This window comes from Bubalus kerabau, chromosome 23 (genome assembly GCF_029407905.1).
Source record: "Bubalus kerabau isolate K-KA32 ecotype Philippines breed swamp buffalo chromosome 23, PCC_UOA_SB_1v2, whole genome shotgun sequence".
In the NCBI taxonomy this organism is placed as follows: Eukaryota; Metazoa; Chordata; class Mammalia; order Artiodactyla; family Bovidae; genus Bubalus; species Bubalus kerabau.
In genome coordinates this window covers 9,169,604-9,190,801 of record NC_073646.1, presented here as the reverse complement: position 1 = coordinate 9,190,801, position 21,198 = coordinate 9,169,604, and the positions used below count along the sequence as shown (strand labels likewise).

At 45.8% G+C, this 21,198-nt stretch overlaps 2 long non-coding RNA genes across 2 annotated transcripts in view; both read right to left on the bottom strand.

Moving 5' to 3' along the window:
* The window catches only part of LOC129637244 (uncharacterized), a 119,400-nt gene that overhangs the window by 68,165 nt on the left and 30,037 nt on the right, over positions 1 to 21,198 (bottom strand). The window lies entirely within an intron of this gene.
* On the bottom strand, positions 10,542 to 19,395 carry LOC129637243 (uncharacterized). Its single transcript, XR_008707397.1, has 3 exons — positions 19,318 to 19,395; positions 11,992 to 12,119; positions 10,542 to 11,767 (listed from the first exon to the last, which is right to left on the bottom strand). It is a non-coding gene; the product is annotated as an uncharacterized LOC129637243 (long non-coding RNA).

The following is a 21,198-nucleotide window of genomic DNA, read 5'->3' as shown; positions in this document are numbered from 1 at the left end:
TTTTCCAGTCATGTATGGATATAGGAGTTGGACCATAAAGAAGGCTGAGTGCCGAAGAATTGATGCTTTTGGATTGTGGTGCTGGAGAAAACTCTTAAAAGTCCCTTGGACAGCAAGGAGATCAAACGAGTCAATCCTAAAGGAAATTAGTCCTGAATATTCATTGGAAGGACTGATCCTGAAACTCCAAAACTTTGGCCACCTGATGCAAAGAGCTGACTCGTTGGAAAAGCCCCCGATGCCAGAAAAGATTGAGAGTAGGAGGAAAAGGGGACGGCAGAGGATGAGATGGTTGGATGGCATCACCAATTCAATAGACACAAGTTTGAGCAAACTTCAGGAGATAATGAAGGAAGCCTGGCGTGCTGCAGTCTGTGGGGTCACAAAGAGTCAGACACGATTTAGCAACTGAACAACAGTAACACTTGATATCACCTGGGGAGCTTTAAACAAAGCTGATGCCTGGGTCCCATCCTGGGAATCTGGATTTGACTGGGGCCAGAAGAGGTGTTTTTGCAAGTCCACCAGAAGATACTACAGTGAAGCTAGGTTTGAGAATGAGCATCTTAAACAATATGTAACCAGCAAGCATCTGGCCAGGGCCGCAGGGTGTCAGGGTGTGGCAGTTGCTTGGGACATGGGGGGTTATTCTCTTTAATACACAAGACATCTAGTACAAAGCTAAACAACATGCTGCAGTCCATGGGGGTCACAAAGAGTCAGACATGACTTAGTGACTGAACAACAACAAATTTTGAGATAAGAGGAGGAAATGGGCCCTTGATGGGTCAACTTGAAAGAGTCCCTTTCCCCTGAGTCCTGGGTTTTCCCCTGAGAAACCACTTGGTCCATATCATCGTTCATCTTTGTCCCCTGTCAGAAGGATGTAGGAAGAGATTATAATGGGCTTTGGGGTCAGATGAACCAGGGCTCAAATTCTGGTTTGCCCTCAGCTGGGCAACATTAGGCAGGTTACCTCACCTCTCTGAGCCTCACATCTTTCCTCTGGAAAATGAGGATAAACATACCCTCCTCCAGGGGATATTGTCCCTTTAAAGTGTGATAATGAATCAGAGAAATGCAAATCAAAACCACAATGAGGTATCATTTCACCCCAGTCAGAATGGCTGCCATCCAAAAGTCTACAAGCAATAAATGCTGGAGAGGATGTGGAGAAAAGGGAACCCTCTTACACTGTTGGTGGGAAGGCAAACTAATACAGCCACTGTGGAGAACAGTGTAGAGATTCCTTAAAAAACTGGAAATAGAACTACCTTATGATCCAGCAATCCCACTGCTGGGCATACACACTGAGGAAACCAGAATTGAAAGAGACACGTGTACCCCAATGTTCATCGAAGCACTGTTTATAATAGCCAGGACATGGAAGCAAACCTAGATGTCCATCAGCAGATGAATGGATAAGAAAGCTGTGGTACATATACACAATGGAGTATTACTCAGCCATTAAAAAGAATACATTCGAATCAGTTCTAATGAGGTGGATGAAACTGGAGCCTATTATACAGAGTGAAGTAAGCCAGAAAGAAAAACACCAATACAGTATACTAACACATATATATAGAATTTAGAAAGATGGTAACAACAACCCTGTATGTGAGACAGCAAAACAGACACAGATGTATAGAACAGTTTTTTTGACTCTGTGTGTGGGGGGGATGATTTGGGAGAATGGCATTAAAACATGTATAATATCATATAAGAAATGAATCGCCAGTCCAGGTTCAATGCAGGATACAGGAAGCTTGGAGCTGGTGCACTGGGATGACCTGGAGGGATGGTATGGGGAGGGAGGTGGGAGAGGGGTTCAGGATGGGGAACATGTGTACACCCGTGGTGGATACATGTTGATGTATGGCAAAACCAATACGATATTGTAAAGTAAAAATAAATAAATAAAAATAATAAAGTGTGATAATGAAAAAAATTAAAATGAAAAATAAAATGTGATCATGTCAGGAGAATGGGTATCACTATGTCATTCAGTCCTGCTAAATAAACAGAAAGAACTATCGCTTCATGGGGAAGATAGAAATGCACTTTAATTTTTAAAAAGAAGTTAGCGGCTTCTGTTCAGTGTTTTATGTACTTAGACTTGTCCCCCTCAATTTAACATAAAGCCTAGTCACAGCGAGGGCAGAGGGAGGGGGTGAAGGGCTGTCTTTTAAGTGAACTATATTCCCTCTCTAGCAGTCTCACTGCTTCCTTCCTTCCCTCTCCAGGCCACCTGGTCACAAAATCATCCATGATCTTTTTAAATTAAAAAAAAAAAAAAAAAAAACCCACAGAAAATCTGGCGTCTACGATTTTCTCTGTCTAAAGCTCTGGGTCCGAAGTCAAAGGTCTCCAAAGCGCTGGATTCACCTCCACACACTCCTTAGAACAGGTTTCCTCCGTCAGTAAATATTTTTGAGGACCTACTACGCACCGGGCATTCGAGGCAGATGGGTTAAAAGATGTCACTATCTTCTCTTCATAAACTCATAAACTAGTGGGGAAAAGGAGACAAGCAGACACCATTATGATACACTGTAGTCACTAAAAAAAAAAACTCTTGCTTGAAAAATTGATTAGCATCAGTATGTCGGCACAAGACTACACCTACATGCCACTGAGGAAATTAAGGGAAGGGAAAATAAGGGTAAGCAAAAGAAGAGGAAGCTGGGGACTTCCCTGGTAGTCCAGTGGTTAGGAATCTGCCTTCCAATGCAAAGGAGTTGGGTTTAATCCCTGGTCGGGAAACTAAAATCCCACACACCTTGGGGCAACTAAGTCCCTGCTCTACAATTATAAAGCCTGCGTGCTGAAATGAAGACCCAGCACAGGCAAAATAAATACATACTATTTCATAGTAATAAATTCACTATCATATTTAAAAAAAAGAAGAAGAAGAAAATTGGAAGTGAGATGAATGTCCATGACACACACACCGAACAGATTACTGGTAGCCTGCACATTGAACACCAAGCTTCCTAGCAGCCAATGCAAAGAGAGAAATAAAATGTTACCGGACAACGTGATGTCAGCAGAGGGGAGGTATACAATCCTGTTGTGGAATCAGAGGAGAGACCTGTGGCAGGTCATTTCTGAGATGTATTTTAAAGCACAAGCAAGGTGTGTGCAGACAGATAAAGCTGGAAGAGTGGTACAGGCAGATGTCACAGCAAGGCCAGATTCCATGCAAGGCTTGGAATCCAGGTCTTCAAGATTGCTCTCATACCAACCTCCAAGCTTGTGAGCCAAGCTTGGGATTCCGTTGCTCTTGCCTTTTCTCTTTACTTGGCAGGATGGGCTTAGTACCAAATTTCACAAAGAATCCTGCCAGCGATCTGCCCTTGCTGTTCTCACAGCAAGTTGTTTAAAAAAGGTGAGATTCAGAGAGAATTCCATTGGCTGCAGCACGTTCTGAAATTTCTGCCTTTCCTTTTTGTTCCTGGCTTGGCAGAGTACAGAAAACACAGAAATCGATTCAGATTCAAATTCTCTGCAAATAAAGCACTGACAATAAAAGAAAACCTCTCCTCCATTCCCCTGAGCTACCTGGATTGCATTGTTACTGATGGGGGTCTGCATTGCTCATGAATTATCCTGGATGTTGTCTGACTATGCCCCTGAGAGCTACTAAACACATGCCCAGTGCTGACCACTTCATGCAGAATGCATGTTTGCCCCAAGCAAACAACCAGCCAGTCAACCCCTGGAACTCAGTTTGCATTGACCTAAAGACCAGACATTGTGCTGGAGCCAGATTATAGAGGACCTCATAAAACGATCAGTTTGCTCAGGATCTAAACTCTGAGTGGAGATTTGCATGCAGGAGGTTTCCTGGGGAATGTTCTCAGGTACAACACCTGGGAAGAAGGGAGGGAAATCAGACTGGACAGACAGAACTGGTGAGCAATGATGCAGTTACAATACAAATCTCAGACGATGCCACAGGGGGCGCTATATCTGTCTGGAATTGAAGCAAAGGAGCCAGACTTTGAACCTCTGCACTGGCCAAGCTTGGATGGAGCCTTCCCCTGATAACCCTGGACGAGGCAGCACCCTGTCTAGGGAGGGACTCAGCTGTGAGCTCTTGGTCTCACAGTGGGTCAGAACAACACACCGAAGCATCCACTACAGCAGATGAAGGAGTTGGGATTTTTTTCTCAGAATGAAGAGAAGTTACTGGCGTGTCTCAGGTGGGGGGTTGGCACGATCTGATTCTTGTTGTTTAAAGATCACTCCAGCTGTGTGATGAAGTGGAAGTGGGCAAGGTTGGCAGTAGGGAGACCAGTTAGGACAACTGTGGAGATAGATGTCTTCGCCAGAAAGGATGGTGACGAGGTAGCAATGGGTGGTTTGAAACAGTAGGACATGATGAATGACTGCCTGGGGAGTGGGGAGGACTCGGGATTGAGCATCTGGATGGATCACGAGATAGTAGACGTGGGAGAAAGGTCGGGTTTCAGGAGAGAGCTGTGTACTCCATCTGGAGCCAAGAGAGTCTGAAATCCCTGGGAGATGCCCAAGAGGAAAGGTCATATAGTTTGAGTGTGAAGCTCAGGAGAAAAATCTGGGCTAGAGACAAAAGAACAGAAATTCTCAGCATAAAAATGATACCTGAAGCTATGGTGGTAGATGAGCCTTCCTAGGAAGGATGTGTAACCTGAAATGGAAAGAGCCTACGAGAGAAGCCTAGAGAAACCCAGTTTTTAAAGAACAGATGGATGGAGGTCAGACAAACAGGCTAAGAAACAAACCAGGATGTCAGTCAAACACCAAGAGAATATGGTAATAATATATAGTTAACTTGTGAGGCTTCCCAGGTGGTGCTAGTGGTAAAGAACCTGCCTGCCAACATGAGACATGGGTTCAATCCCTGGGTCAGGAAGATCTCCTGGAGGAGGGCATGACAATCCACTCCAGTATGCTTGCCTGGAGAATTCCCATGGACTTGGCTGCTGTACCCCTGGCCGGCTACAGTCCATAGGGTCACAGAGAGTCAGACATGACTGAAATGACTTAGCATGTACAGCTAACTTGTATTGAATGGTTCCAGGCTATGAGTTTTGCAAAGGTTATTTGACGATGGAAGAAACCGAGGCTTAGATGGGTGACTAATTCAGGACTTCACAGTCAGCAGGAATGGAATAAGGGGTTGATCTCAGAGTATCTGCCTCCATATTCTGTGTCTTGATTTACTGTACTAAAGATGACAAGGCCGTGGAGAGTTTTCAGGAAGGAAGTGAAGTGAAGTGAAGTTGCTCAGTCGTGTCCGATTCTTTGTGACCCCATGGACTGTAGCCCACCAGGCTCCTCCATCCATGGAATTTTCCAGGCAAGAGTACTGGAGTGGGTTGCCATTTCCTTCTCCAGGGGATCTTCCTGACCCAGGGGTTGAACCCAGGTCTCCCACATTGCAGGCAGATGCTTTACCATCTGAGCCACCAGGGAAGCCCTTTCAGGAAGGAAGGAGTGGTCAAATCTGGCAGTTATTGCAAGGAGGGGATGCAAGAGGGAACGTGACAATGTCTATGACCTTTTCAGCAAGGAAGGTGTCGGTGGCTCGGTGAGGGCATTTCTCCTGGGATGATAGGGACAGAGCTGGAGTGGACTGAGCTGAGAAGGGATGATGAGCTACTCTGAACTCTATGGCCATAAAGTTCTGATGTATCAGCCACCTTATTAGCTTTCCCAGCTAATCTTTTACTTTTGTTTTACTTTTCTCTGCGCATGGTTGCCTTGTTGACCAGAAGTTTCACTTAACAGTAGCGGGTGCCTACAGAAAGGACAAGGATGGACGCAGTTAGTCCAGGAGAGCATAAACAATGACAGAATTATAGGCAACACCTTTAACTCTATCAGCCTTGGGATATGGTCAGAGACGGGTCCACTGTCCAGTGGATTTCATGATAACACTCAGACTCCCTCTGTATTGCAGCTGTTGTAATATTGCTCTGGGTTTGTTTGTTTTTCAGTTGGAGAAAAGCCTTGTTGTTCTAACAATAGTAATGACACAATCAGATTCAGGATTCTGCTTTATTCCTGGATATACACCAACAGGGGGAAGAGGAAGTGGTGGGCTGGGGAGAAAAAGGGGGCAGCAGCCGTGATAGTAGTCATAGAAACAGTGGTATTAGCAGCAGCAACTGCAGCAGACGTGGCAGTTATGATAGTAAATGCTCTTAAAGGAAGATCAGCTTATCAATGGCACAGATTAGAGAGTCCAAAAATAGACCCACGTATCTATGGTCGATTGATTTTTAATCAGCATGCTGAGAAAATTGAGCAGGAAAAGGATAGCTTTGGAAAAACAAGACATCCTCTGTCCAGGAGCCAGGCTCCTCTGTCCATGAAATTCTCCAGGCAAGAATACAGGAGTGGGTTGCCACTCCCTTCTCCAGGGGATCTTCCCAACACAGGGATCAAACCCAGGTCTCCCACATTGTAGGCAGATCCTTTATTGTCTGAGCCAACAGGGAAGCCCATAAGAAAAAGAAATGAACCTTAAATCTAAACTTACACCATACACCATAGATGAAAAAAAAAAAAATTAACCCAACATAGACCATAGAGATAAATCTTATAAAAGTTAAAACTATCAAAATTTTGGAGGACAAATAGGAAAAAGCCTTTTTGACTTAGGCATAGGCAATGATTTTCTAGAAAAAAAAAACACACACACACACACACAAAATGCACTATCAAAAGAGAAAAGTGGATAAATTTGACTTAATTAAAATTGAAAATATCTGTTCTTCAAAGACACCACTGAAGAATTGAAGAAGAAAGCCACAGACTGGTAGAATATGCTTAAAATACAAACAACTGACAAACCACTTGTATCCAGAAATATATGCATGTGTGCTAAATCGCTTCAGTCGTGTCTGACTCTTTACAACTCCATGAACTATAGCCTGCCAGTCTCTTCTGTCCATGGAATTCTCCAGGCAAGTATACTGGAGTGGGTAGCCGTTCCCTTCTCCAGGGGATCTTCCTGACCCAGGAATGGAACCCAGGTCTACCGCATTGCAGGCAGATTCTTCACTATCTGAATTACCAGGGAAGCCCTGATTTCCTCTAGGGTTGACTGGTTTGATCTTGCAGGCATTAGAAGATTTAGAATTAAAAAGACTAATCATTCCAATGGAGAAGAGGATGTGGAGTAACCCGAACTTAAAAAGACAAGACCGATTTGGAGAACAGTTTGACAGTTTCTTATATAGTTAAAAATATACTTACATACAACCCCATGATTTCACTCCTCACTTTATTTATTTATTTTGTACCTGCATGGCATGTGGGCATCTTGGTTCCCAACCAGGGATCAAACCCACGCCCCCTGCATCAGAAACTCGGAGTCTTAACCACTGGACTGCCAAGGAAGTCTCTCATTCCTTACTTTTAAGAAGTCAAAACATATGTTCAAACGGACTTATAAATGTATGTTTAAATGAGACAGTCCTATTGCCCCTATGTTGAAAATAATTCAAAGGTCCATCAACAGGTAAATGGGCAAATTAGGATACATCCATACAATGGACTAGTACTCAGATATGAAAAAGAAACAAGACACACAACAGAAATGAATCCCCAAAACTAAACTGAGCCAAAGAAGTAGAAACAAAAGAAGACATGCGCTGTGACTCATTTATCTAAAATTCTGTAATTCTCAACTGCAGGTGATCATTCTCTCCTGGGCGGCGGGGCATCTGGAAATATAATTGATTTGTCACCAACTGGCCTCCAGGGAGTAGAGGCTGGAGATCTTGCTCAACATCTTAAAATGCAGAATCCAGCGCCCACTGCAAAGAAATACCTGATCCAAAATGCCCAGAATTATCTGATCTAGACATACCAAGGTCAAGAACCCCAGGCTAAACTAACCTCATAGTGACAGGAAGTAGACTGGTCCTGGCTGGGGGTGAGAAAGTGAGGGTTGACTGCATGGGAACATGAGAATGAAGAAAATGTTTTATATCCTGATTGTGGTTTAACAAAAGAAAAAAGAAGCACTTTATTGGATGCAAATTATACCTCCTTGAAATTGATTAAAAAATAGTAAATGCTCATCTTAAATGTCACCACCTTAAATCCCCTACTTAGTCTTGGTTCCGTTCTGTGCCATCTTAGAGCACCATGAACATTTCCTTGTAATTACATTTATTTGTGAAACCACTTATTGAAAAGACGGTCTCTCCTGCTAGACCGTCAAGGTTAGGGCGTGCCTGTGTTAGCAGTGCCAACAACAGGGCTTGGTAGAATGCAGGGTTTCAACACATGCTTTTTTGTGTGTCTGAACAAACAAATGGATAATCCCCATTATTACTGTCGCAAAGTCATTCACCCTCCAGGGATCTCAGCTCCCTGATAATAGCACCCCATTCTGTGAAATTTTGCTTTGTTTATTAAAATGACTGTTCTGCTCTCTTGAACCTAGCTCATTTAAATCTGACTTCCCTTGCACTGCCCGCAGACTCGTGTGGGACAGAACTTAATGAATGCACTTAACTTTAATAAGCACAGTTCCGAGGTCATCGAACTCCCTACTCTATTGGGGTGGCCATGTTATGAAGGGGGGCGGGCACCATTGGGCTGTAGCAAATTATTAGTACCATTATTACCATTTGAGGCAGAAACTACCGAAAGCAGTTTCTGGAAACCTCAGTGGTAAAGAACCTGCCCCCCAGTGCAGGAGACACAGTAGACATGGGTTCAATTCCTGGGTTGGGAAGATCCCCTGGGGGAGGAAAGGGCAACCGCTCCGGTATTCTTACTTGGAGAATCCCCATGGACAGAGCGGCCTGGGGGGCTACAGTCCATGGGGTTGCAAAGAGACAGACACGACTGAGCACACACGCACGCAGCATGTCTCTGGGTCTGTTGCTCGCTTTTAAATTTTACTCCAGAGCCTCCTAGATCCAATTGCCCAGAGATGGGAGAAGGACTCTTGTGAAGCATTGTCAGCCCTGAGATGCCTCATGACTGACAGCTCTTTGCAGATAAGGACCATCTGCCAAGTGGCCCTGAGGGCTCCTGCCAAGAGAAGAGAGGCTCGAGGGAGCAGGAATTGAAAATAACCGAGTTTACACACACACACATTCTTACCAACCTCCCTCGCATGCCTAAAATGTTGAGCTGTAACGACCCAATCCTCAGGGATATTTCAGAAATAATTGGACTGGAGCAGACCCACTGAGTCCATGCCCCTTAAAGATAAAAACCAACCTCACCCCATCACATATCCTTATCCATAAACAGTGGACAGGAGCTCAAGAGAAACCCAGTCAGCTTATACTGATGCTTTTCTCCGCTTGACGAAACCCTCTGTTGCCTGGTGGGATTGTCCTTTCCCTTAAAAGTGACCCTCAAGCCTGGAATGTCTGTGAAACAGCAGAAAAGATGAGCAGAGCTTCTTCCAATCAGGCTCCCTTTCAGAGTACTCAGACCCAGGACCCCGCTCCCTGTCCCCCTGGGGCCCTACAGGAGTGCCCACCATAGATGGATCACACTCTGTGTTTAGCTGATATTGTCTTTGCGCTGCCACCAGGACCAGCCCCAGTCTCCTGGGCTCTTCAGATGGTGTTGAGCACACAGACCACCCAATTTTGTCTTTTCTGATTTATGACCTGCAGTATTGCCTGAATCAGTGGAGGCAGTCAGCGCTCCTTCTCCGCCAAGACCTAGAGGACCAGGAATATAATCCCAATTGCATATTTAATGCTTCCAGGGTTCAGGCAGTTTTCTAAGCATTTAATAAGCTTTGCTTTTCATTTAGGGCTTTCTCGGTAGCTCAGAGGTAAAAAAAAAAATCCATCTGCAATGTAGGAGACACAAGAGATGTGGGTTTGATCCCTGGATCGGGAAGATCCCCCAAAGGAGGGCATGGCAACCCACTCCAGTATTCTTGCCTAGAGAATCTTATGGATAGAGGAGCCTAGCTGGCTGGAGTCCATGGGGTCACAAAAGAGACATGACTTTGCAATTAAACAACAACAACATAATACCCTCCTTACATGGAGCATTGTGAAGACTCAAGTAGACCAAATACCTGATCCAAGAAGATGCCAGATACACAGTGCTTAAGACCTTCTTCCCTAAATGACACACTGCACAGAGGCAGTGAGATAGAGTTTATACTTTCTGCTGGGCTTCTCTCATAGCTCAATTGGTAAAGAATCTGCCTGCGATGCAAGAATCTGCAGCCCAGGTTTGATTCCTGGGTGGAGAAGATTTCTGGAGAAGGAAATGGCAACCCACTCCAGTATTCTTGCCTAGAAAATCCCATGGGCAGAGGAGCCTGGCAGGCTACAGTCCATGGGGTCACAAGAGTCGGGCATGACTTAGCGACTTAACCACCATGGTTACCAGGGGAAAGGGGAGGAAGGATAAACTGGGAGATTGGAATTGACATATACACACTGCTAGATATAAAATAAATAACTAATAAGGACCTGCTATTTACCATAGGAAACTCTACTCAATACTCTGTAATGACCTATGTGGGAAAAGAACTTAAAAAAGAGCAGATACATGTGTACGTACAACTGATTCACTTTGGTGTACAGTAGAAAATAAAACAACATTGCAAATCAACTATCCTCTAATAAACATTTAAAAAAAGAAACTCGACTTTCTGAGCCCTTTCTGAGCAAGGCTCCTGACAGTCTCCTCTTGGAAGTGAACACAGAGGCCTTAATTCCTTTTTTAGATTTTTTGATGCAGGGATGTTTTGTGTGTAAACTTCTGAATGAAAATGGAGAAACATCTTCCTTTTCTTTTCATATGTGTCTTTCAAACGTGCATCCCCAAAAACCATTTCTGTAAACCTCTCATAATGTTACAGCACCAGACCACGTGATCCTCAGTCATTGTAATGATCAGTATTTAACATCAGTGGCAAAGAATCTAAATGACTAGCTTTTTGTTGTTCAGTCACTAAGTTGTGTCCAACTCTTTACAACCCCATGGACTACAGCATACCAGGCTCCCCTGTCTTTCACTATCTCCCAGAGTTTTCTCAGATTCACGTCCATTGAGTCAGTGATGCCATGCAACCATCTCATCCTCTGTTGCCCCCTTCTCCTGCCCCCAATCTTTTCCAGCATCAGGATCTTTTCCATTGAGTCCATTCTTCATATCAGGCAGCCAAAGGTTTGGAGCTTCAGCATTAGTCCTTCCAATGAATATTCAGGGTTGATTTCCTTTAGGATGGACTGGATGGATCTCCTTGCAGCCCAAGGGACTCTCAAGAGTCTTCTCCAACACCACGGTCCAAAAGTGTCAATTCTTCGGCGCTCAGCCTTCTTTATGGTCCAACTCTGACATCCATACATGACTACCAGAAAAACCATAGTTTTGAGGGGACTCCAAAGGCAGCTCCCAGTGCTGTCAGAACTCCCTGAAGGGATCCACTGATGGAGAGGTTGCCAAAGGAAAGACACATAAACCATGTGACCTTCTGCTTGTCCCCAGTCTTTACACAGAGATGTCAGGATGATGACAGTGATGAATAAGGCCACAGAGCAAGCAGGGGGAGAAAGCTGGCAGCAAAGCCAGGTGTGTGGTGGGATGCAGGTGAGCAACTGAGCAGGTGGTCCACGAAGGAAGACCTCTCTTCAAGGACCACCCTGCAAGGACCACCATGTCTCTATAATCTCAACCGAGGCTTGAAAGTCAGATACTTCCTTCTCATACAGTGCTCTTAAGAATTTGCGGGAGACCTCCAAAGTTTACGAAACTGGAAAAGTCTTGATAGACTCTGAAAGAGAGGAAAGCGTTTTAAATATCAGAGATCTGGCAGCTTCTCAGAGAAATTGGAGCCCTCTCCATGGTGACATGGGACCAGCCCCAGCAGTGCCTTTGCGTGCGATGCTCTGAAGCTCTTCTGGTCTCCCTCTCCGCCTCCTTTCCTTCCTCTCCAGTTGCCGAAGCCCCTGTCCTTGCCTTGACTTACAGGGCCAAGCTCTCTGCATTCAGACAGACCTGGGATCAAACCGAGGCTCCACCACCTCCCAGCTGTCCATCCTTGGATTAGTTACTTCACTTTTCAGAGCCTCAGATACTCATTTGTAAACACAGCAGCATAATTCTGGCATCTCCCTCTTGGGTTCCTGTACAGGTTAGATAAAATATGAGTGAAGAGTCACTCCTTAATAAATACTAGTTTCCTAAGTACTTCCCCCAGGACAGTTTTCAGTATCCATAATGTTGGTGTTGTCATTAAGTCATGTCTGACTCTTTGCAACCACATGGACTGCAGCCTACCAGGTTCCTCTGTCCATGGGATTCTCCAGGCAAGAGTACTGGAGAGGGTTGCCATTCTCTTCTCCAGGGGATTTTCCTGACCCAGGGATCGAACCGGCGCCTGCTGCATTGCAGGCAGATTCTTTATCACTGAGCCACCTTGGAAACCCAGTATCCATAACAGTGACAATAATATAATATTAAGTGACCATTATGTGCTGCTGCTGCTAAGTCGCTTCAGTCGTGTTTGACTCTGTGCAACCCCATAGACGGTAGCCCACCAGGCTCCCCCGTCCTTCGGATTCTCCAGGCAAGAACACTGGAGTGGGTTGCCATTTCCTTCTCCAATGCATGAAAGTGAAAAGTGAAAGGGAAGTCGCTCAGTCGTGTCCGACTCATAGTGACCCCATGAACTGCAACCCACCAGGCCCCTCTGTCCATGGGATTTTCCAGGCAAGAGTACCAGAGTAGGCTGTATGCTAAACATTCACACTTTGTTGTCTTATTAATTCATATTAATTCTTACAACAACCCTATGATACAGATGTGCTTTTAGAGTTGAGAAAATCAAGTCCCAACAAGATTATGTAATCTATCCAAGGACACAGACGGAAAATGGCTAAGTAGGGATTCTAGCCAACCATCTGACTGCAGACCCGCCCCCCTTAGCCACGACCACCATGGTGCCTAAGAACATAGTACCTCTTCTCTTCCCTCCTTCCTTTATTTTCTTTCTTCCTTATGATTTCCTCTAATCTACCTTCTTTCCCTGGGTTGAATTGATCCATGAGTCCTTTACACATATGCACTGGGGGGCTTTTAAAAACCATTCATGTAAAGTTATCTTGTCAATCACTCAACATCTTTGGGCTGCCATGCACTGGCTGAGGTACGTAGTGCCATCTGAGCCCCCACAAGGCTTCTTTCAAGCAAACACAGCCAAACTCAGTATCCCCATCGGACAGAATTTAAATTAAGAACCGAGACTCAATCGCTAAAGGACGCAAGCGGTGTGCACATTTGCAGGAATTTGCACACTTTATAACTGACACCTGGATGTTTGGCTCTCTTCCCAGCACTTTTCATAACGGTGTCCACACAAATTAACAATAATGACCTAAATGACAAGGTCAACTAAGCTCTCTTAAGCACCTGCAATGTGCGGGAACTGTTCCAGCCACTTTAAATATATTATTCGCCCACAAAGAACTCAATGAGTTAAGTACTCTATTTATCCCCATTTTACAGAAAAGGAAACAGGCTCGGAGAGGTTAAATAGCTCGTGGGTTCTTTAGCGAGTAAGAGGCAGAGCCAGCAATCAAACCCACATATCTCTGATTCAAAAGCTTATCCTTTTAACCTCTATACTCTGCTGCCTCTCCAAAGCGGTTAAATAAAAGATAAGCCTACATCTTAGTAAGCACCAAATGAAGAGAGAGGCAATTTATATTCTGAAAATTCAAAGAGAAGAGACATGAGTGAAAGATGGCAAAGGCTAGGGACTGGCTGTTACCTGGAAAATTTTTATTTCCTCTCTAAAGGATCCTCAGTTTCTTCAATTGAGAATTGGAAATAATAGGATCCTTCTCAGGAGGTCAGCATAAGGATTTAAGAGGATAACAGAGGAGATAGCAGAGGGGCTTGGTTTGTGTTTGGACATAGATGATTTGCATCGAGGATCCTTGATTGGATCTGAGTAGGTTTCTTGGAGGGGGAGGAGGATGCTGCCTTTCCCTTCCTGCGGTTGTGAATCCAAGTTTGAGATGAAAGGAACCCTAAGATGTGTGGGAATATGAAGATGTGACTTCCTCAGCTTGCCTGCGGGAGCAATCTGACGGCCTCAAATAATTGTCTCAAAAGAACCAATTCAGAGAAAGTACATTATGGGAGGCAAGAAAATTGCCTAATCCTTGTGCTGCTGAGTCCTCAATTTGCAGAAGCTCAGAATCAAAATAATGAGGAAATAAGCACTGGAGCCGTTCTAAGACGGTTTCTCTGTGAATGCCCCACTGTTGGTCAGTCACTACATGGCTCCACCTTTGAGGCTGAAGAAGTTCTCGAGGCCACGCGGGGCTAGCTGCAACACTGGGAAAAGTATAAGTGGAGTGAATGGAGCACAGAAAGGACCAGTAGAAAGGCTTGAGGTCTGAGGGGGCTAACGTCACAACTCGGCCACCCACCAGCTGTGTGGACCTGCAGATAATCTTCTCTGCCTCTCTGGACCTGCTTGGGAAAGGGTTCTGTTGCTAAAACACAAAAAGGAATCTGAGCACAGAAGGCGCCTGTGGAAGATGTTCAGTGATGATCAATGTAGCACTGCCCCCTCCTTATCACCTATGGAACTCGGATCAGATCGCCAAACCTTCTGTGCCTGTTTCCTTACCTGTAGAAGGAAGGTGTGATTACATTTACGCACAGATTGTTGAGAGGATTAAATGAGAAAATGGGAGTAAGCAACTCAGCACAATGCCCAGCACATGGCAAGCAATCCACAGACAGTATGTATTGCTACTGTTTTCATTAACTATTGACTCTAAGTCATGAATTTGGTTAGTAGTTAAGCACATGAATTTTGCTATCAGATCAACCCAAGTTTGACTCTGCTGCTGCTGCTGCTAAGGTGCTTCAGTCATGTCCGACTCTGTGCGACCCCACAGATGGCAGCTCACCAGGCTCCCCCGTCCCTGGGATTCCCAGCTGGGTGAGGTTTCTCTCCTTGGCTTGCAAATGGTCACCTTCTTATTGTGACCTCACAAGGTCTTTTCTTTGTGTGCACACAGCCCTGCTGTCTAGCGTATCCAAATTTCCTCCTCTTATAAGGACACCAGTCTGATTCCCTGGGCTTCCCTGGTGGCTCACATGATAAAGAATCTGCCTACAATGCAGGAGATCCAGGCTCAATCCCTGGGTTGGGAAGATCCCCTGGAGAAGGGAGTGGCAAAACACTCCAGTATTCTTGCCTGGAGAATTCCATGGACAGAGGAGCCTGGTAAGCTACAGTCCTGGGGGTCACAAAAGAGTCAGACATGACTGAGCAAACACAGCATAGCATAACCTTAAAAAAAATCCTATGACCCTATTGATGGGATTATAAAACGTTCAACCTCTATGGAAAACAGTAGAGTTCTTTTAAATAAAATGAAAACAGAACTACCATATGATATAGCAATTCCATGTCTGAGTACACATCCCAAAGAATTGAAAACACTATATCAGAGATACTTGTACACCCATAGAAGCATTGTTCACAAGAGCCAAAAGATGCAAGCAACCCTAGTGTCCAGTGACAGAACAGTGGATAAACAAAACATGGCATGTACATAAAATGGAATATTAGTAAGCCTCAGAAAAGAAGGAAATTCTGACGCACGTTACAGCGTGGACAAATCTCGAAGCCATAATGCTAGGTGAAATAAGCCAGGCACAGAAAGACAAATACCTTATGAGTCTATTTATTAGCTCATTATTGACCAGGAGATTTTTGCAAAAACTAACGCCTATGCCCAGTGATTTGTTATGCAAGAGATATTGATACATCTCCCGTCAATAATGTTCAGGTAACAAAAGACAAATTAATATGTCTCTGGTCAATAACGTGTTCCATACAAAATTGGGGGGGGAAAAAATCCCATGACCTTCCTAGATCTCAGTTTTCTCACCAGCAGAATGGAGTCCATATCTCATAAAATGGGAGATTGACCTAAATCACCTGTTGGAGTTAAAGAACTTAGCAAAGGACTTCCCTGGTGGTCCAGTGGTTAAGAACTTGCCTATCAATGCAGGGGACACGGGTTCAGTTCCTGATCTGGGAAGATTCCACGTGCCTTGGGTCAAGTACACCTGTGTGCCACAACTACTGAGCCCACACACCTCAACTATAGAAGCCTGCGCATGCCACAGCCTGTGCTCTGCAGCAAGAGAAGCCACCGCAACAAGAAGCTCCCGTAATGAGAAGCTCCCACATCCCAACTAGAGAGCAGTCCCCGCTTGATTGCCACAACTAGAGAAAACCCTTGTGCAGCAATGAAGACCCACCCAGTGTGGCAAAAATAAATAAATTAAATTAATTTTTTAAAGAAGCACTTGGCAGAGAGGAGATAATGTCCCCCCACCACCATGCACCCTCTCTCCATCTCTACTTCCCCTTCTTCCTTTCTTGCCTTTGCATCCTCGACGCCTTCACCAGAGCTTCTTGGCTCATGCCAGGCATGCATATTTCCTCCGTTGTCGACCGTTTTTCTACCTCTTAGTCTCCAGTGTTATCTGAACTCTCTGCTGCCTGGCTGGCAGAGAATCATCTTAATCTCTTCATCGCCAGGTACCTGAGCTGAGTTTTGAATTAGGGAAAGTGAACGCAAGCAGTGGAGATCCAAATGACAGGGCTTTGAGAAAAAGGTTTTACTTTTGTATCATGTAACAAGGACTGACATTTGAAATAAAGCTAGGAGTATTTTTTAAATTCCATCAACAGATATGAAAATTGATTTGGTGTCCAATTAAAATCCCATAGATTCGAAGTCCTCCTATGGATGGGGACATTTTACAGATGTGTATTTAATGCATAATTCATGGGAAAGAGGTATGATTTATTTATGTTTATCTATGAGTATGGGCTGAGCAGGAGTGACTTTAAATGAATAGTTTTATGGCCTTGAAAAATGAAAGAGGCTCCATTTTACATTCATAATTAAAGGGCCACCATTAACTGGGCTTCCCAGGTGGTGCTGCTGCTGCTAAGTCACTTCAGCCGTGTCTGACTCTGTGCGACCCCATAGACAGCAGCCCACCAGGCTCCCCAGCCCCTGGGATTCTCCAGGCAAGAACACTGGAGTGGGTTGCCTTTCCTGAACTTGCCTGCCAATGCACGCGACATAAGAGATGCAGGTTCGATCCCTGGGTCGGGAAGATCCCCTGGATGAAGGGAATGGCAACCCACTTCAGTATTCTTGCCTGGAGAATCTCATGGACAGAGGAGCCTGGTGGGCTATAGTCCATGCGGTCACAAAGAGTTGGACACAACTGCGCTACTAACATGCACACAAATGACTGAGCATAGTGTAGGCACAACTCAGCCTGTCCGCAAGCCAGCGGTTTGTGAGAAATGGAACGTCCAGATTCCTAAGGGTTCTGAGAATGGTCCTGGAGGGCTCGTAGGTGACTGAATGGCATCACACAGAGCTTTGCTGGGGCCTCTTTACCAAAACCACTGGGAGGTCATTTCAGAATCTGAAGCAGGAGAAGGCACTGGTTCAAGGTAAGATCTGCAGGTGAGGATAAGGTCAGTGCCTGGACCTCATGGGACAACCGGGGGGAGAGACCGGCAGGCAGCCGGCGCTCAGGGACATGCCGCACAGAACTTGGAAACCTAGCAGCGCCAGCAGGACGGGCCTCCCCCGTCTTCATAGCATCACCGTCAAGAGCACCGAACACAAACAGGGATGCGAGCAAGTTCTAGACCTTGAGTCCTTCACTGAGCCTCCCTCAGTGCCAAGCTTACTCATCTGTCAACAGGGTAATGACAGCATCAGTCTATAGGAGTATTGCAAGGAATAAAATAGGAGCGTACGTCTTACCGTGGATCCCCTCTAACACTGTTGGTATCGCCTCCCTTAGCAATGAGTAAGGGGACCTCACGGCCCGCTTCCCACATAATCGAACAGTGTCCCCTTCACGCTCCCTGTGTCCCGTTCAGATAGTTAATCATCTAAACGAATTAATAGTTCCCCTAGAGAAGAAAACCCAGGTGAAAGAAGCAACTTGCCCCAGATCACACAACAGAGCCAGGCTCACACCCCGACATTCATCTCCACTCCTTCCTGCCTCTGATTCGGAACTGACCTCCCAGTGCTCTTGGTAAAGAGGCTCCAAGCAATGTCAGTCGCCTGGGGGCCTGGGAGCCATGCAAGACCATCCTCAGAACCTCTGGGGTTCTTGAAGCTTTGCTCCTCACGTGCCACATAGGTGGGCTGAGCCCTGTCTGTTACGCTCAGTTAACTTCTCATCCTTTGATTATGAATATACAACTGCCATCCTTCACCTGTTTAGGATTGCTCCTGGGGTGTTAAAACTCTCTAGCACATTTGCCTACACAAGGCACAGGCCAAGGATGCCCCAGAGGGTGGACAGAGTGCACCCCAGGGAGCCAGAGGAAACCATCAGGATGCAGAGGAGCTGAAACCCCAGCCGAGGCCGAGGGGTGCATGCAGGGCCCCTGCAACATCTGCTCCAATAGGTCTGGTGGCAACATCTGTGGTCTGGCTCTTGCAGCTCCCAGGAGGTACCTGTGATCTGAGCTACTGTCCCGAGTGTTCCCTGAGCCAGCATCTATCACACGTGGTCCAGGGAGACCACAGCCTGAGATGATGTTGAAGGGGAAACAAAGCCTAGGAGAGCGTTGATGGAGCTTCAGAGTTTACCCCGAGGACAGTGGGGAGCAACTAATGGGGAAACTGAGACTACATGTGATCTGATGAGCACTTTCAAGCAATCGCCCTAACTGCGGCATTGTAAAAAAAAAAAATCCCAGGGATGATCAGTACTCATCAAAGTGAAGAGGGGCGAGTGAGGAAGAAGAAGGTGACCAGGCAAGGGCCTGGCATGTGTGAAGGCTCTGCCTCTCCATCACTATAGAATCTCATACCTGGGAGACTAGAGAACACACACAACCCCCAAGGGGCCCAGGGTTCAGGGGAGGGGAGCACCTGGAGATGGTCCATGGACAGTCACATTTCCTGGCAACACACTCACTTTCCTGGGACACAAAGATCTGGAGGGTGAGGTTGGACCTTCCAGTATCTTCTGGAGAATCATTCATTCATTCGTTTGCTTGTTCATTCATCCAATAAATATTCACCGAGCTCCTCCTAGGTACCAAGCCCCATAAGGAAAATAAGGACAAACCAAACCCATAAGATATGTCCTCATGGAGCTCAGTGTCAACCTTCACATCTCCATGATGACAAGTGGTCTTCTCAACCAGGATCCTCGGAGTTCCCAGGAGAAGGGGGAAAGGCGGTCACTTTGGGAACAAACCCCTGGTGGCTTTAGTAGACTTCCCTGCAGTACCTGAGGCTCCAGCAGCCTCTCCTGCTGACCCAGCACTTCTTCCAGAAAGAGACAAAGCCTGAGCAGAGGCCTCGATGTCATGTACACGTTCAAAGGGTTCAGCACAGGCCCTTGTTCCTGAAAATAATCAAGTCTCAGGCAGCACCCGGCCTAGTGAGGAGGCAGAATCTAATTGCCACAAGGAAAACAAAACAGCACAAGCTGGTTGGTTGCCTGAATGTTCTTGGCTCCAGAGAACCATAAACCAGGGCTGGTTCATATGCAAAACAGCTTTGTTCAGACCTCTGCTTGTTCCCGCTTTCCACCTTCAAAGGCAAGACGTTGCTTTGTTTGCAGACTTGGAGGCTTTTTCAGGACTCACGTCTACAGTCAGCTCCTCCACGCTTAGAGGCTCTGCAAAGGCCACTGAACTCCTGGAGGATAAGCCTTTCCCCTGAATTTCCCAGACCTCAAGGCTGCTGGGAACTTACTCGTCTCTTTTTATCCATTAGCTTCTCCTCAAATGTTCTTGATATCAGAAGAATTATAACAACTATGACAATATTGTCAAAGACCGTTCATTGAGAGGCTGATATGTGACATGTGTGTGTCAGAATGGTGTTAGTCAGTCAGTCGTGTCCGACTGATTGCATCCGCAGGGACTATAGCCCACCAGGCTCCTCTGTCCATGGGGACTCACCAGGCAAGAATATTGGAGAATTGAATGGGTTGCCGTTCCCTTCTCCAGGGCATCTTTCCAACCCAGGGATTGAACCCATGTCTCCTGCATTGCAGGCAGATTCTTTACAGACAGAGTCACCAGGGAAGCCCAGGGAATGGGTGGGTTGTGCTCAAAAAACCTGAACTCCCCAAAAGGTTTTTCAGCAAAGCATTTTTTAAGACCAGTTGAAGGAGGGGCATCCGGGTATGCAATCAACTCATGCACAATTCTCTGATTGGCTGACGGGGAGGAAACAGGGCAGTGTCACGGGCATCAACATTAGCAATCCTTAGGTACCAGCAATCCTAAGGATTCCTTAGGGCTTCCCTGGTTGCTCAGCTGGTAAAGAATCCGCCTGCAATGCCGGAGATGTGGGTTCAATCCCTGGGTTGGGACGATCCCCTGGAGAAGGGAACAGCTACCCATGCCAGTATTCTGGCCTGGAGAACTCCATGGACTATTCCATGGTATCACAAAGAGTTGGACATGACTCAGTGACTTTCATTTTCACTTTTCTGGCACCAGCAGGTCTGGGGGCTACATGACCATCAAGTAGTTAATTTATTCCATTTGCTAGTGCCTTTAACATATGTAGGGGCTTCCCAGGTGGCTCAGTGGTAATAAAGAATCCACCCACCAATGCAGGAGACACAGGAGACTTGGTTTCAATCCGTGGGTCAGGAAGATCCCTCAGGAAATAAGCATCTGATACTATTATCCAGTACTTCAGAGAAGAGATAAAGCAGAGGATATGGGGGAGGGCTCTGCACCAGAAAGGCCCCACAGGGTCCTGCTCAGGTACAATGATATGGTAATTGGCTGAGGTCTCTTTTGCAGCCCTACCAATTCTCCTCTTCCTACTGCCAAATCCTGCTCCTTTACCTTCCAACAAGTGTTGAGCCCTAGAACTCTCCCCTCTAAACCTCCAGACAAATCTCCACCTCAGTCTGTTTCCTGGGAACCTGATCCACCACAGTGGATTTTATTATACCTTTTCTGCACAAAAGAAAGCAGAGGCTCAGAGACGTGGTATAATTTGCCCCAGGCCACTCAGCCAGGAAGAAGACTTGGTGCTTGGGGTCCTAGACCCCAGCTTCAAAACCCCTTCAAAGGATTCCATCCTTTCACTGAATCCATTCCTTTCCTTCTGTCTTCCAATAAATGCTGGTTCCAAGGTTCAC